The 17,634-nt window shown below is 44.7% G+C and overlaps 1 protein-coding gene across 2 annotated transcripts in view; it reads right to left on the bottom strand.

The window, feature by feature from the left end:
- The window catches only part of LOC126353355 (facilitated trehalose transporter Tret1-like), a 308,377-nt gene that overhangs the window by 49,095 nt on the left and 241,648 nt on the right, over positions 1–17,634 (bottom strand). Inside the window, exon 1 of one of the 2 annotated variants that reach the window (XM_050002758.1) lies at positions 894–1,010. The exons of the other annotated variant lie outside the window; for it this stretch is intronic. The gene's annotated coding sequence lies outside the window, so the exon portion shown is untranslated. Of the gene's footprint in view, positions 1–893; positions 1,011–17,634 lie in introns of those variants that run through there. 2 annotated transcript variants of the gene reach the window in all.

Here is a 17,634-nt window from a genome sequence, read left to right on the forward strand (position 1 = left end):
TATGACTCCATGACGATGGTAGGGATACAAATTTGCGGTCTATCGCATAGTACGATTTCATAAGCTGTTCTCTGTGGATATGAAGATGGCAGCTTAGTCCTGTTGAAACTAGTAGTTCAGAGAGCATGTTTGCGGTTTGGGCAACAAGAAACTTTATATCGGAAGCTGTCTTTATTCTCAATTAAGTGATCGCTCTCCAGTTGATAATGTCAGGTATTTATAGCATAAGCTTTTTTAACGCGTTTCGCCTTTTTGAGGCATCTTCGGAAGTCGTAAAGGAAATGAGGGTAACACCTTAGTCATAAGTAGTCGAAATTTTGGTGTGCACGTTCGGGAGAATGTGCGTACCAAAATCCCGATGGTGCACACCAAAATTTCGATTACTTAAGACTAATAGGTGAACTGTAGTTCCTTTACGACTTCTGAAGAGCCTCAAAAAACCGAAACGCGTGGGTAAGGTGTATGCTATTTTTGCAGCTTGATTTTTTTTTTCTATTGCATATGTTCCAGTTTCGAGCCCCTGTCTGATCACATTCGATTCGATAGGATATTTCTACACGAATGACATATCATGTGACATCTCTCCTCTATTCCCTTGAATTGTTAATAACACCCTGAAGATATCTGCAGTAGGCACCACTGGCGGCCCTCTCATCTTAGCGCCCCAAGTAGCCGCTTGTGTCGCTTAGTCCTGAAACCGGCCTGGGTTCAGCTCACTGTCTTAGGCTCTCAGGAAGATTCGGACTGGCGCAGCACAACGTGAAAACTCATTCTGGAGGGTCGGAAAACGCTGGGACAACTTAAGCATCAGATCATTTATTTACAAGACCACTTTCGACGAGCTTCCAGCGAATACCGAGCACCGACAGCGCAGGCTTCGCCCTCTGTCTGACCTGTTCAGTGGCAGGAGAAACGCAGCCGACTCGGGGCCGGCTAGCTGCGTGCAGGCATCTCCCGGAGCGGCGCAAGTGGCGAGGCGGCGGCTGCTGCGCACGGGCGGAGTGGTACGCGGTGCCGGCGAGACGGCGCGCTCCTAGTTATACTGCGGAGCCGGCAGCGGGCGGGCCCGCTGGCGCCGGCCTGACCGACAGGCAGTAACGCTGCGCAAACGCGGCGCGCTTATTTGTGACGGGGCAGCCGCGACCCGGCGCCACGTGTTGACGCCGCTAGGACGCAAACGCCTTCCAGGAAATTCCTCGGGTGATCACGGGTTAAAAATATATCCGTCCTACCACACTGCGACGGTGAAGCACAGTAACAAAGTGCACAACGTCGCACCACAGTTATACCAGGGTCACTCCAAAAGAAATGCACACTATTTTTGTAAAAATATAGTTTTCATTCTGCACGTGTGGAAGTTTTACAGTGTGTAGATTCATCCTTCCCGCTTGTTTTCAAACTTTTTTCAACCTGTTCCCGTGAGGGGCGTCGTCACAGCGTGTCTTTAAGATGACTGCTACACTTGACGTTCGTCAGAAGCAACGTGCTGTCATAGAATTCCTGTGCTGTGAATACGAGACAGTAGGAAACATCCACAAGAGGTTGAAAAGGGTCTATGGGGATGCTGCTGTCGATCGCAGTACAGTTAGCCGCTGGGAAAGCAGGTTACGTGATGAAAGCGGGCACGGAAATATTGTGAGGATTGTCCTCGCAGCGGCAGGCCTCGTACTGCACTCACTCCAGGCAATGTGCAGAGAGTTAAAGAATTGGCGACTGCTGACAGACGTTGGGGTAGGGGAAGGAAGTGTTTGCAGAAAACTGAAAGTATTGGAGTTAAAATAGGTTTGTGCCAGGTGGGTTCTCAGGATGTTGACAGTGGCTCACAAAGAAACAAGAAAAACGGTATGCAGCGAACTTTTGGAACAGTACGAGAATAGTGGAGATGAATTTCTTGGAAGAATTGTGAAAGGTGATGAAACATGGCTCCATCATTTTTTCACCAGAGATGAAGAGTCAATCAGTGGAGTGGCATTATGCAAATTCACCCAAGAAAAAAAAAATTCAAATGATACCTTCTGCTGGAAAAGTTATGGCTACGGTGTTTTTCGATTCCGAAGGACCCTTGCTTGTGGACATCATGCCAAGTGGAACCACCATAAATTCTGGTGCATATGTGACGACACTGAAGGAAACTTTAAGCTCCACTGAGTCGTGTTCGACCACACCGGCAAAAGCAGGATGTTTTGCTGTTGCACGACAATGCACGGCCACATGTAAGTCAGAAAACCATGGAAGCGATCACAAGACTCGAATGGACAACAATGAAACACCCACCTCACAGTGCTGCCTGGCTCAATGTGACTATAATCTTTCTGGGAAACTGCAAGACTCTCTTCGTGGAACAAGGTTTGAAGATGATGACTCCCTTATACACGCTCCCAAACAGTGGCTCCAACAGGTTGGTCCAGAATTTTACCGTGTGGGTATACAGGCGCTGGTTCCAACATGCCATAAGGCAGTTGAGAGGGATGGAAATTATGTGGAGAAACGAAAATATTGTTCCTAAAGGATGTATCTACACACTGTAAAACTTTCAGACATATAGAATAAAAGACGGATTTTAAAAAAATAGTCTCCATTTCTTTTGGAGTGACCCTCGTACATTTACATTTTAAGTTCGTTCTTGTCTTGTAGGTGCTATTTCTAAGACTACGTTCCTCACTAATTCTGACAAGCCCTGTCTTTAAAAACTGGATTGTCCAAATATGCACATTGCCAACTGTTGTGCTGTACGAAAATACACTTCGTCAGCACAACCGAGGGGGGGGGAGGGGTCTTTGGTTTCCACTGAGAGGAGACTGAGCGGAACTAGACTGACGGAAAAAGAAATTCCAACACCAAGAGGGAGCTGTGAGACATAAACGAGACCTACTTCTGCATCTTAAAGATAATGTCTACTCCAATTTCGCGCCAGTCACTTAACAGCGGCGCTAGTAGTGCACTACGCGGATTTCCTTTAAATACAGGCTGCTACAGACGTGAACTTTGGTTACCTTTGAGATTGGCAGTGGTGACATGATGTTAGTCAAGAATGCCCTATGGCGACAAAGACGCCATTATCAACACATGTTTCTACGACGATACAGCAGAAAGACTTGGCAGGAATGTAGCCACTATACGTCATCGCTGGCAGTGACAGTCACGAGAAAGTATGGTCACAAGAAGACCGTGCCCTGCACGACCGCGTGGGGTTATCTAGAGGGAAAACCATCGGGTTCAGTGTCTGACTCAGGTGCATCGCACCTGCAGCAGCAATTTGGGCAGCAATTGGCGCCACAGTGGCACAGCGAACCGTTACAAATCGGTGGCACAGCTCCGAGCCAGACGCCTTGCAGCCTGCGTCCCACTGTCTCCATGCTACCGCCATCTGCGACATCAGTGGTGTCAAGCGAGAGCCCATTGGAGCTCAGGATGGAGGTCTGTTGTGCTTCCTGGTGGAAGCTGCTTCTGCCTTGGTGACAATGATGGTCGTGTGTTGGTTAGAAGCAGGCCAGCTGAGGGCCTGCAATCAGTGTGTCTGCGTGCTAGATACAACAGATATGCACCTCCAGTTATGGTCTGGGGTGGGATTTTGCACGATAACAAGAGCACTCTAGTGGTTATCACACGCACCCTGTCTGTGAATTTGTGCGTCAGTCTTGTGACTCTATCTGTTGTGCAACCATTCATGAACAGCATTCCAGGAGGTGTTTTTCAACAGGATAACGCTCGTCCACATACCGCTATTGTAACCCAACATGCTCTACAGAGTTTCGCCTGCTCGATCACCAGATCTGTCTCCAGCCAAGCACATATGAGACATCATCGGACGACAGCTCCAGTGTCACCCTTAAACGGCATTAACCGTTCTGTATTGAGCGACCAAATGCAACAGGCATGGTACTCCAGCCCACAAAGTGACACCCGGCACCTGGACAACACAATGAAATCTCTTCTGCGTGCTTGCATTCAACATTCTAGTTGTTACATCGGTTATTAATTTTCCAGCATTTCACATTTGCAATGACTTACGTCGCGCTTACATTGACCTGCGATCTTGCAATGCTAATCGCTTAAATATGCTACGTTGACAAACGTACTCTCGAAATTTCATTACTCTACATTAATTGCTGTTTGGTTCAGAATGTCTCTGAGCACTATGGGACTTAACGTCTGAGGTCATCAGTCCCCTAGAACGTAGAACTACTTAGAGCTAACTAACCTAAGGACATCCAACACATCCATGCCCGAGGCAGGATTCGACCCTGCGACCGTAGCAGTCGCGTGGTTCCAAACTGTAGCGCCTAGAAGCGCTCTGCCACCCCGGCCGGCTTGCTTTTTGATGTTGCGATTTTTTTGTTTCAGTGTATGATATATAGAATATTGGTTCACTTTATTACAATGTACGAGGGGCGTTCGATAAATAATGCAACACATTTCTTTCTCAAACCAGGTTGGTTTTGTACATGATTCCAATACACCATATTATTTACCATTCTTTTGGCTATAAAACTCTATTTTTCAACATAATATACGTTCAGTGCGACGGCCTAACGCTACCTTGTTGGGAGTGAATGTCTGCCCGCATGATCCACTCTACTGGTCGACGTCGAAGCCAATCTCTTGTTGCATCAATAACCTCCCCCATCAACCAGGTACTGTTTCGCACTTTAATTGGGCTAAACGGATGGATGTCGGAACCTGCGAGATCCAGCCTGTAGGGTGCATGAGAGCAAATAGTCCAATGATGTTTTGTGAGTTCCTCTTGGGTGCACAGACTTGCGCTACGTTCTGGAGGAGGAGAAGTTCGTTTACATTTTTGTAGCGATAATGAAGCTGAAGTCGTCTTTTCAACTTCCTGAGGCTAATACAATACAGTTCAGAGCTGATCGTTGCACCACGAGAGTACAGAGTCCCAGGAGACCTTCGCCGTGATTTTTACCAGTAGATGGAGCGGCTTTGGACTTTTTGCTCGGAGGAGATGTGTTGCGGTGCCACTCCATAGATTGCCGTTTTGTTTCCGGTTCGTACCCCTTCGAAAGAACAGACACCATATATACATAATTAAGGACAGCGATCCCTTCAGTGCAGATGCACACTAGACTCGATCTCCTACGGGAATCCATGAAATGCTGCGAGCAATTAGGGTGATGAGCAGAGACACTACAGCGGTGGTGTGTGGTATAAACTGAGAATCTGGAGGTGAGGGGAGGCGTGCTAGAGTAGTCCGTGCAGCAGCAGTGGGCACGGTGTCCAAATAGCGCAGTGGTCAGCGCATCTGACTCATAAGCAGGAGACCTAGTTTCGAATGCCAGTCTGGCACAGATTTTCAACTTGTCTCATTGATATAAATCAGTGCCTATGGCAGCTAATAACTTTAATTTCTTTCCGTATTTAAACCTGGTACGCATGGCGGCCGCGTCTTGACCGCAAGACGAATAACACTTTCCTGGTTAATGGTCCCCAGGGGAACAGAGTGATCTGCGTGTATTCTGTAGCGACGTGGTTAAGCTGCAAGACAGGTTTACGTATGCGTTCGCACAGAAGATCACGCTCTTGGACAGAGCAAAGTTGACCTGGCCGTAGTACTGTTTGCTATGCAGAGTACGTGAGACGTGGAGTAGCTATTGAACTGTTGCGGCTCTGATAACTCTGAAGCTATTTGTGAACACTAAACGGATGAAGGCCGTTAGCTGCAAAGTGTTGCATTTTTTTGTTTTATGTTTTTTTCTATCCATGCTTTTGATGGATTTATCACAGACTTATCACAGACTGAAGGAAGCCAAGTGACCAATAGCACAACGATTTTATGGATATTTATGAGAAAATCAATAAAAAGATTAAAAGGCAAAGTATGTTGCGATACGGAAACATGATTAGGTTATTGTGGGCAGCCTGATTGTCCATGAGAAGTGTAACTGCGATAATGGACGGAGATTCAATCCGTAGGCAACGGGAAAGAAGACGTTGGTAGCTTTACTTGTAGAGGCGGGACAGCAGGGCATACAGTATTCAAAAAATGGTTCAAATGGCTCTGAGCACTATAGGACTTAACATCTGAGGTCATCAGTCCCCTACAACTTAGAACTACTTAAACCTCACTAATCTAAGGACACACACACATCCATGTCCGTGGCAGGATTCGAACATGCGACAATGCAGTGTTCACAAAGCGAGGTAAAGTACTGAACGGAACTCAATAGAGTTAGGACCTATCGTCAGGCAGAAGACTTAAGGAACCATAGTTTTCATGTAAGTGTTGCTTGTTTCAGCCTGGTGTTCCGGGTTCATAAGGGTGGTACGGAAACTTGGATAAGCTTTTTACATCAATATGAGTGAAGGTACAGAGTCTGGATTTAATGTTGATAAATGAAAGAGCTTCTCATTTAATTTGTATTAGTGTCGCCTAGTGCGTGGTTAGACTTTTCCTCTCTCAGCGTTTACAGGCATGTTGTATTGTTGCTGTGTCCCAATGTACACCATAATCTTATATGCGCAGTAAATACAAGCCATCTTATAGGTCTTGCTTACCATCATTAACGGTCTTCTGACAATCATATTTATTTTTGTCAGTTCAAAAATGGTTCAAATGGATCTAAGCACTATGGGAGATAACATCTGAGGTCATCAGTCCCCTAGACTTAGAAACTACTTAAACCTAACTAACCTAAGGATATCACACACATCCATGCCCGAGGCAGGATTCGAACCTGCGACCGTAGCAGGCGCGCGGTACCGGGCTGAAGCGCTTAGAACCGCTCGGCCACCGCGGCCGGCTGTTGTCAGTCTTCGGTGTCATATCTCTGCAGTTAGCCGGTCCTATGAACGAAAGCTGTTTGGATCATCGAGAAATGACCAATCAGAATGATCTGATGATTTGAGTTTAGAGAATCACCACTGTCTGAAGGAATGAATCATTGGTAGTGAGGCCGACTATTGAATTAACGTCAGCTTGACGTTATGAGCGTATAAGCTGTGGCGGGAGATTACAGCGGGAGTTTCCTGCAGCAGAGCACGTTGCTGGCAGCTGGTACGGGGCCGTGGTGAACAGCTATCGTTTCCGCGGCCTTGAAGAAACCCTAGCGCTTGGCAAGGGCGCGTTTGCCCGTGTTTTCGCGCTTGCAGGAATTTATATTCCAGAGAAAAGTTTTATGAAAACAAAACTAAGAGTGACATGGAGGTGCGAGTTGGAACTCACGGACAGAAAAATATGTAAAGCTAAATTATCTAGACGCTACGCAAAAATACATATTAGTTTAAAAGTTATTGTTCTCTCAAAAATTGTAAACATATAAAAGTTCAAAAGCTAATATTTCGGCAATGCCTTGGCCGATTAATACAATCAAAGGGTCTATGGATGAGGCTAGTAGAGCTGCATCGAGGAATCACAGCCAGTTTAGCTGAATATGTACCATTTTTTAATGAGAAGTCGGAATATGAGATTCGCCAGAGAGAAACTGTGTTTTTGGTAATAAATAAATTTATTAAAGAGACGAAATATTATAAACTACTTATTGAAATTATAAATCAACATGAGTGACTCAATATTTTAAGTTTCACCACAACACATAGGTGCATTGATTTCTTATGATTTATTTCAGCTTAAAAATGTAGTTTACCACAGGTGTGGCCTGGCACCCTATGACGAAAAAACGCAGCCAAACATTGAGACCAGAAACATCTATGGGACACTCTATAAAGCTGAGTGTAATATATATATATATATATATATATATATATATATATATATATATATATATGTGTGTGTGTGTGTGTGTGTGTATATGTATATTCGTGCCATAGCACGTGGGGGCTCGAGCCTAATTATTCAAGCTACAGACCGCAGTGCCCAGTACCGGTACCGTCGTAACGTATTGGTGAGTAGTGTTCAGGATGGCTGAACGTGAACATCTTTATTAACATTAAATAAAGGATCGATACATGGTAATTTCATAGTTAGTTCAAAAAACTAATATTCCATGGTAAACATTTTCATCTGTGGGCCAAGTCCTCACACTCCGCTGAAGATGTAGAAGACCTCTACAAAGACTTACGAAAAATGATGCATGACAGAAAAATTCACTACTATGTCATAATAAAGAACTTAAATACAATGTTAGGACGAAAAATAAAAATTAAAAAATATTCTTTCAGGGAGAATCTTTGGGTTTGACAACTTATGTGATCAAAAGTTTCCCGACACCACCAAAACATACGTATTTCATATTATGTGCATTGTGCTGCCACTTAGTGCCAGCTATTCCATATCGGCGACCTCAGTAGTCGTTAGACATCGTGAGAGAGCAGAATGGGGCGCTCCGCAGAACTCATGGACTTCGAACGTGTTCAGGTGATTGGGTGTCAGTTGTGTCATCCATCTGTACGCGAGGTTTCCACACTCCTAAACATCCCTAGGTCCACTGTTTCCGATGTGGTAGTGAAGTGAAAGCGTTAAGGGACACGTACAGGACAAAAGCGTACACACCGACCTCGTCTGTTGACTGACAGAGACCGACGACAGTTGAAGAGGGTCGTAATGCGTAATAGGCAGACATCTATCTAGACCATCACACAGTAATTCCAAACTGCATCAGGATCCACTGCAAGTACTATGACAATTAGGCGGGAGGTGAGAAAACTTGGATTTCATGGTCGAGCTGCTGCTCAAAAGCCACACATCATGGCGATAAATGCCAAACGACGCATCGCTTGGTGTAAGGAGCGTATACATTGGACGATTGAAAAGTGGAAAAACGTTGTGTGGGGAAACGAATCAAGGTACACAATGTGGCGACCCGACGGCAGGGTGTGGGTATAGCAAATACCCGGTGAAAGTCATCTGCCATCGTGTATGGTGCCAACAGTAAAATTCGGAGGCGATGGTGTTATGGTGTGGTCATGTTTTTCATGGAGGAGGCTTCCACCCCTTGTTGTTCGTGTGGCACAATCACAGCACAGGCCTACACTGATGCATTAAGCACAGTCTTTCTTCCCACTGTTGAAGAGATATTCGGGAATGGCGATTGCATCTTTCAACACTATCGAGCACCTGTTTATAATGCACTTCCTGTGGCAGAGTAGTTACACGATAATAACATCCCAGTAATGGACTGGCCTGCACAGAGTCCAGACCTGAGTCCTATAGAACACCTTTGGGGTGTTTTGGAACACCGACGTCGTGCCAGGCCTCACCGACAGGCATCGACATCTCTCCCAGTGCGGCACTCCGTGAAGAATGGGTTGCCATTCCCAAGAAACCTTCCAGCGCCTGACTGAACGTATGCCTGCTAGAGTGGAAGCCGCCATTAAGGCTAAGGGTGGGTCAACACCATACTGAATTGCAGCATTACCGATGGAGGGCGTCACGCACTTGTAAGTCATTTTCAGCCAGATGTCCGGATACTTTTGATCACATAGTGTAGCAGAAATCTCGGAAATTTTACTTTCGTATAGTTTGAAACGAAAATCATCATCTATCTGTAATATCTGAATATCTATAAGTGAACATTAATTCAGATATTTCCACCCTTCGCTTTTGTAACGGCTTGGAGTCTACTTGTGACGGTTACAATGAAGTTCGTCTTCAGTACGCAGTATACAGTCAGGTAAAGAGTTTATATCGTTACGCATTTCGCAGTTTCTTAAGAGCAATAAGGGGACCATACTGTGACCGCGAACAACACCCCCATACCGTAACACCACCTTCTCTGTACTTCACTGTTGGCACTACACACGGTGGCAGGTAATGTTCTCCCGGCATGCACCAAATCCGAACCTTTCCATCGGTTTGCAGCATGTTGTAAGTGATTCATCACTCCAGATGAAACGTTTTCAGTCATCCAGTGGCGTCGCTATTTACACCGCTTCAAGCGTCACTTAGCACTGACTGCAGAAATATGTGGGTTATGAGGAGCTGCCCGACCATTGTACCCCCACTGATATTAACCCGCTAAGCTAGACGGACTGCTGTTAGCCCTTTGTAAATCACAAGTGATTCGTTCCTCTGATTCTATGACACTTGTACACCGATCCTCCCTAAAGCACGGTGGTTCCTGTCTTTTAGTCATGAGATCGGTCTACTCATGGTTTAGCTCTGATGTTCTTCAGCGTCTCCTCCTTACAGTCACATCACCAACAGTCGAGGGGGTAGCTTTACAAGGGTTGTAATGTTCCTAATAGATTTGACACTCAGGTGACATCAGTGACTGATCCTCATATGAAGTTACTGAGCTTTCCTGACCGCCCCATTCTGCTGTTACTTCTTGTCTACTGACAATAAAACACTCCTAGCCTTATTCTATACTGGCGGGTCAGCCTATGGTGACATCTACTGGTAAATTCCGCATTTTTAGGGTGACCGGATACTTTACATGAGGCAGTGTATTTGTTTCGACATATACTTCCACAAATAGTGGATTCATATCAATAACCCATTTGCAAGTCGTGAACCACGTTTCAGAACGGAACAGTTACTTTGGGTAAGCAGTTTTATAGGAATTTATTTATTTAGAGAAACCTTTGTACTCAGTTCATCGTATAACACTTAATGAATAATTGTTCCATCAATACTACAGCTTTCACTAGTCAGTGTAGTGAAAAACTAAGAAAATGAAGAGAGTGAAAACACGGAGAGGAATTACGAGTAAGGCAAGTAAGAACCTTATCACAAAAAGATTCTCACCGGCTTTATTGTGTGTTCTCGAATTTTTAAAATCGGAAAGTGAAGAAGGAATACATGTCAATAGTACATATCTGAATCACCATAGTTTTTCGCGTGAGGGTGCAGTTTTCGCTTCTAGAGCACATAAACGTTAACAGCTAACAGATGACCTTCATAAAGTAGGTTTAAAAGACGTCTGAAAAAAAATTAAACGCAGATTCCATTGTGTGTGAACTAGAAGTTTACTTGTTTTATCTTACTGTAACGGGTCATGGACTTCTAATGCGATAATAGTTCAAGAACATAGCACAGTCCACAACTCGTAGTCTAGTGGCTAGCGTTGCTACTTCTAGATCACGTCTCGGGTTCGATTCACGGCCCGGTTGAGGATTTTCTCTGCCAGGGGATTGGGTGTTTGTGTTGTTCTCACCATTCATGAAAGTGGCTAGATTGGACTGTCTACAGAATGGGAATGTGTACAGGCGCTGATGACAGCGCAGTTCAGCGCCCCACAAATCAGACATCATCATCGTCATCAACATAGGCACAGAACGATGATTGCACGCTGCAAATCAACTGTAGGGACAAGACACCACGCAAAGTGAACAGCATGAAAACTGGAGTGGTAACCTAAATTGTGACAATAAAGGAAGAAAGATGGACGTGATGAAGGCATGTAGCCAAGAGAATAGATAGTACTGGTACTTATCCCTAAGTACGGATAATTCTGAAATTAAGATACAAGTGTCGTGCACAATAAGACTATGCGTAACTAGAATGCCGTATTGTCAGACGAGAATACACGTTCCAGGCTTCCTGCTGATACAATTCTGCTACTGTACGAAACGGGTCCGTCGCAATGTGAGAGTAAAATGGTACAGCAACTTCTAACGTGCTCCGATGTTGAAGCATTCGGGACAGAACGGGTCTTGTGAGCACAACATCTAAATAGCACACCAATTCAGGGTCAAATTTTGGCGGTATATGAACCAAATGCAATGTTGTGTCGAGCCGTAATGAAATGGTGCCAACAACTGACCAATCCTGCACCGACGTGAGTGATACTGATTGTGAAGCTCAGATCTTGTACAATGTGATCTCTTACTTTTCGGCAAACTGAAGGAACATGTGGGGAAAAACAGTTTTACCGATAATGAGGCCGGTCACGTAGTGACTCTGAAATGGCTCGGTGGCCAAAGAGCAGATTTCTGTGTCGACGAGCTGAATCACGAGTAGTGCTTTTTTGAATGCAAGGCAGGCTAGCAGGAGTTGCAATAATATGACTGGGCAAACTTATCACTACTCGTTAGAAGTACTCCGGCATGCTTTGCTGTGGCTCATTCCGCTTAAATGCAAAAGAAAGAAAGCGCACGTTTCTATTATTTACTACAAATGGATATAAGCCCGAATGTCCATTTCCCCCTGTATCTGTCCACCTTTCCATTTCCTTTTCGTTGTCCATCTCATTCTCCTTCCTCCTCTCTCTGTTGATAACCTCCTCCTCTCTTCTCTGACTATCTTCTCCTGCCTCTCTCTCTCTTCATCTCCTCCTGCCTTCCTCTCTTCCCCCACCCATCACTTACTCCTCTTCCTCTGTCTATCTTCTCCTCCCCCTCAATCTCCATTTCCTCCTGCCCACTCTCCCAGAACATCTTCTCCTTATCGTTTTCTATGCCCATTTCCTCCCAGTCCCTGTTCATCTCCCCTTCTTCCTTTTCTCTGACTTGGAGACTTGTTTATTGTTTTGTAAGTTCAGATTGTGTAATCGTACTCTAATCATCAACCCATAAACCAGAGATACAACATTTTTGGTATTTTAATGACGTTTCGCTATTGCATGCTTTATATATATAAGCGAGCGAATGAGGGAAGTTTTGGCAACAAAAGGCAACAAAAGGAATTGGCCATGCAGTTTAGTCCAACTGCGCTCTTTAAGGGCAAAACACTATATATATTACAAATTGTAGTCTACATCTGTCTAAACGTTTATTTGAAAGTAAATCGGAAAGGTACTGAGCCGTAGTAAAAGTTGCTGTTTTGAAGAGCGCGCCGCAGCGCGTAGTGTAAAACAGTCGCCTTCCGTTTCTGGCGGTGGCACCGCTGTGGCAATCGCAGCTTTGGTGTCTCCCTCTGGTGTGAACGGGGAAAGGTTGCCTGTTCAGGTGCATTTAAGGGGCGCTATGAGCTCGTCAGGGAGTCAGTCAGTCGGAGGTAGCTGGCCAGTCAGGGCAGTCTGTCAGTCTGGGCGAGTCTGGTCAGTCGGCCAGCCAAGTTAGTGTGGGTCTGTCTCTCGTCCGCATTTGTTAGGCAGTTGGTGTCTATCTGTCTGTCCCTCGGTCTGCCGTACGTTAATAGCTGCCTCTGTCATGTTTGTCGGATTCGACCGTAAAAGTCCTTAAAAAAATTGCACTTTCGGTGGCAAATAATTTGAGTGTTGTACCATTTCCATCCCTCTTACGGGGTGCATAGGTTACGTGTTTGTATGAGTTGTTAAACATTTTTTAGTTTAAAGTAATCTGGTGTGTTGCAGATTTGCACCAGTGTACTCTTTCAGAGCCTGTTGTGAGCGGTCATGACTACGGCCGTGTTGAAAGGGAGCAGGCAAGCTTCTCAGCCCGAAGGCTCCTACTGTTAATATTATTCTTTCTGCCTCTAAATAAAATTATAACTTGATATTTCGAGGGTGTTTATCTGCTTATAATTTTATACTTGTTTTGAAAAAGGTTTTAGGAATAAAATTCACATTTGTTAAAGGTAATTTCATTTTCCATCAGTTACTTCCTGGCAACTACTTACACGCTCATCTAGTGTGAATAAATGTGTTAATGTTTTGATGAATCGATAGTAAATAAAGTAAATTCTGTAAGAAAAGATTTTGAAAGTTAAAATTCACGGTTCAGGTACATTTTGAGATTTTTGATAATATACACACATAAAAAAAAAAATACATCACCCCGGTTCCCGAACTACCGATGACAGACGTTGAATATGAATACTGTATCACAAACACAGTCCCTTTGACTGTTCAAAGATGTCACTAAACTCGCCCAAAGATGTAAACAACCATGCATGAGCAGCTCCTATCAGACGGAGGGAGTCCGACAGCCGATCACCTACAGTCATTCCACCAGGAAGGAGGCGCACGGCTCGTATTGTCTGTAGTTCAACCATGCCTAGACGGTCTCTACTGTGGTTCGATCGCGTCCGCATTGTCACTTTGGGCCAGGAAGGGCTCTTAAGAAGTGAATCTCGGACTGAATCAAAGTGGTATTGTTCGGATATGGAGGGATACAGAGAGACAGGAACTGTCGATGACATGCCTCCCATGCCTCCCAAGGGCTACAACTGTAGTGGATGACCGCTAGCTACAGATTATGGCTCGGAGGAACCCTGACAGCAACGCCACCATTTTGAATATCGCTTTTCGTGCAGCCACAGGGCGTCGTGCTACGACTCATACTGTGCGCAGTAGGCTGCATGACGCGCAGCTTCCGCCCGACGTCCACGGCGAGGTCCATGTTTGCAACCGTGACACTATCCAGTGCTGTACAGATGGGCCCAACAACACATCGAATGAACCGCTCTGGATTGGCATCACGTTCTCTTCACCGATGATTGTGGCATATGCCTTCAACCAGACAATCGTCGTAGACGTGTTAAAAGGCCACCCGGACCGATTGAGTGCCTTAAACACACTGTGCAGCAAGGTGGTGGTTCCCTGCTGTTTTTGGGGGCGGGGGGGGGGGGGGCGGTATTATGTGGGGCCGACGTACGCAACTGGTGATCATGGAACGCGCCGTAACGGCTGTACGATACGTGAATGCCATCCTCCAACCGATAGTGCCACCATATCGGCAGCATATTGGTGAGGCACTCGTCTTCATGGAAAACTATTCGCGCCCCCATCGTGCACATCATGTAAATGACTTCCTTCAGGACAACGTCATCGCTCGACTAGAGTGGCCAGCATGTTCTCCAGACATGAACCGTATCGCACATGCCTCGGATAGATTGAAAAGGGCTGTTTATGGACGACGTGACCCACCAACCACTCTGAGGGATCTACGACTAATCATCGTTGAGGAGTTCGGACAATCTGGACCAACAGCGCCTTGATGAACTTGGGGATAGTACGCCACGAGGAATACAGGCATGCTTCAATGCAAGAGGACGTGCTACTGAGCATTAGAGGTACCGGTGTATCCAGCAGTCCGGACCACCACCTCTGCAGGTTTCGCTGTATGGTGGTACAACATCCAAAGTGTTTATTTTCATGGGCAATAAAAAGGGCGGAATTGACGTTTATGTTAATCTCTATTCCAATTTTCTGTACAGGTTCCTGAACTCTCGGAACCCATGTGATGCAAAGCTTCTTTTGATGTGTGTATAACGTTGTGTTAAACTTATTTCAAAGCAATCGTCAAGAACTTTCGAAAATTAACGATTTAGAACATTTTCATATCGTTTTCTCTTTTATAACGTACCGTATATGTTACATATATACCACGTGGCGTCCCATTACCTATATGACACACTTGAGTATTCGAGTGCTATGTTGTGCCAAAATTACGAAGCAATACAAGAACAGCTTTCGTAGGTTTGAGATTTTGAAGAAACGAACATTTACGTTTGTGCTTATATAGAAAACTAGTTCTACCCGGCCACCCTTCGCTATGGCTCAGTCCTCTTAAATGGAATAAAAAGAAAAGAGATAGGACGCGTTTCTGTTCTGTATGGAAGTGGGATATACGTCCTAATCTCCTCCTTAATGTCACTGTGCAGCTCCCCCTTCTCCTTTCCTTATCCATATCCTCCTCCTTCCCCCCTCACTCTTCATCTTCTTCTCCCCACATCTCTCTTTATCTTCTCCTTCCCCTGTCTCACTCCATCGCTTCCTCCCCCCTTTATTTGTCCATATTCTCCTGCCTCCACCTTCCCTGTCTCCTCCTGCCTTCTCTTTCTGTCCATCTCCTCCTTCTCCTTTTCTATTTTCCCCCACCCGTCTGTCCATCTCCTCTTTCTCTCTCTGACGCTGAGATTTGTTCATTGTTGTTTCAAATTCAGATTCTGTAATAATATTTTTACTATATATAGTTTGCATGTGTCTAAACATTTGTTACATTAATGTGTAAAAATTTGAAGTAAATCGGGAAGATACGTTTGGAGATTTGTGGTAGTAATTAATTCATTAATTATATAATTAATAAATTAAAACATTATTAATTATTACCACATATACCACCCTATAATTATTGCCATATATGTATATATAGGGTGGTCCATTGATAAGCATCAAACGAAAAAACTACAAAGAACGAAACTCGTCTAGCTTGAAAACCAGATGGCGCTAAGGTTGGGCCTCTAGATGGCGCTTACATAGGTCAAACGGATAGCAACTGCGTTTTTTTAAAAATAGTAACCCTCCCCCAATCTATATTACAAATTCGTGTAGTACTTAAAGAAATATGAATGTTTTAGTTGTATCACTTTTTCCGCTTTGTGATAGATGGCGCTGTAATAGTCACAAACGTATAAGTACGTGGTATCACGTAACATTCCACCAATGTGGACGGTATTTTCTTCGTGATACATTACCCGTGTTAACATGGACTGCTTACCAGTTGCAGAAAACGTCGATATCGTGTTGATGTATGGTTATTGTGATAAAATGCCCAACGGGCGTGTGCTATGTATGCTGCTCGGTATCCTGGACGACATCATCCAAGTTTCCGGACCGTTCGCCGGATAGTTACGTTATTTAAGGAAACCGGAAGTGTTCAACCACGACCTACAACAAATTATGATGCCCAAGTAGGTGTTTTAGCTGCTGTCGGGGCTAATCCGCACATCAGTAGTAGACAATTTGCGCGAGAATCGGGAATCTCAAAAACGTCGGTGTTGGGAATGCTACATCAACACAGATAGCACCCCTACCATATTTCTATGTACCAGGAATTGCATGGCGACGACTTTGAACGTCGTGTGCAGTTCTGCCACTGGGCACAAGAGAAATTACAGGACGATGACAGATTTTTTGCACGTGTTCTATTTAGCGACGAAGCGTCATTCACTAACAGCGGTAACGTAAACCGGCATAATATGCACTATTGGGCAACGGAAAATCCACGATGGCTGCGAGGAGTGGAACATCAGCGACCTTGGCGGGTTCGGGAGGAACGATAATTGGCCCCTATTTTATCGATGGCAACCTAAATGGTGCAATGTATGCTGATTTCCTACGTAATGTTCTACCGATGTTTCCACAAGATGTTTCACTGCATGACAGAATGGCGATGTACTTCTAACGTGATGGATGTCCGGCACATAGCTCGTGTGCCGTTGAAGCGGTGTTGAATAGCATATTTCATGACAGGTGGATTGGTCGTCGAAGCACCATACCATGGCCCGCACGTTCACCGGATCTGACGTTCCTGGATTTCTTTCTGTGGGGAAAGTTGAAGCATATTTGCTATCGTGATCCACCGACAACGCCTGACAACATGCGTCAGCGCATGTGTGAACATTACGGAAGGCGAACTACTCGCTGTTGAGAGGAATGTCGTTACACGTATTGGCAAATGCGTTCTCAGTAATGATAAGTTCACAAAGGTACATGTATCACATTGGAACAACCAAAATAAAATTTTCAAACGTACCTACGTACTGTTGGGTTTATTGTTTTCTTTGGCAATGATGATCCTGTGAAGGTGATTTAAAACTTAGCATCACCAGAGCTTGTTTTCACAACCTTATTTGCTCCAGAGATAGATACATCAATACACCGTTGCAAGCTTCGTGAATTACGTTTTATTCAGTAATATTACGCAGATCTTTCTTCCATTATATCTCAAGTCATTGCTGCTAAATGAAGTATGCATATTATTGAATGGCATTTATCATAAAGATGCATCAGAACAGATGCTTATAATAATTAATCTTCATCGACGACCGACTGTTGCGGTATTTATCGCCATTATCAAGTACATCTAGAATGA

The sequence above is a fragment of the Schistocerca gregaria genome, chromosome 1 (genome assembly GCF_023897955.1).
Source record: "Schistocerca gregaria isolate iqSchGreg1 chromosome 1, iqSchGreg1.2, whole genome shotgun sequence".
NCBI lineage: Eukaryota > Metazoa > Arthropoda > Insecta > Orthoptera > Acrididae > Schistocerca > Schistocerca gregaria.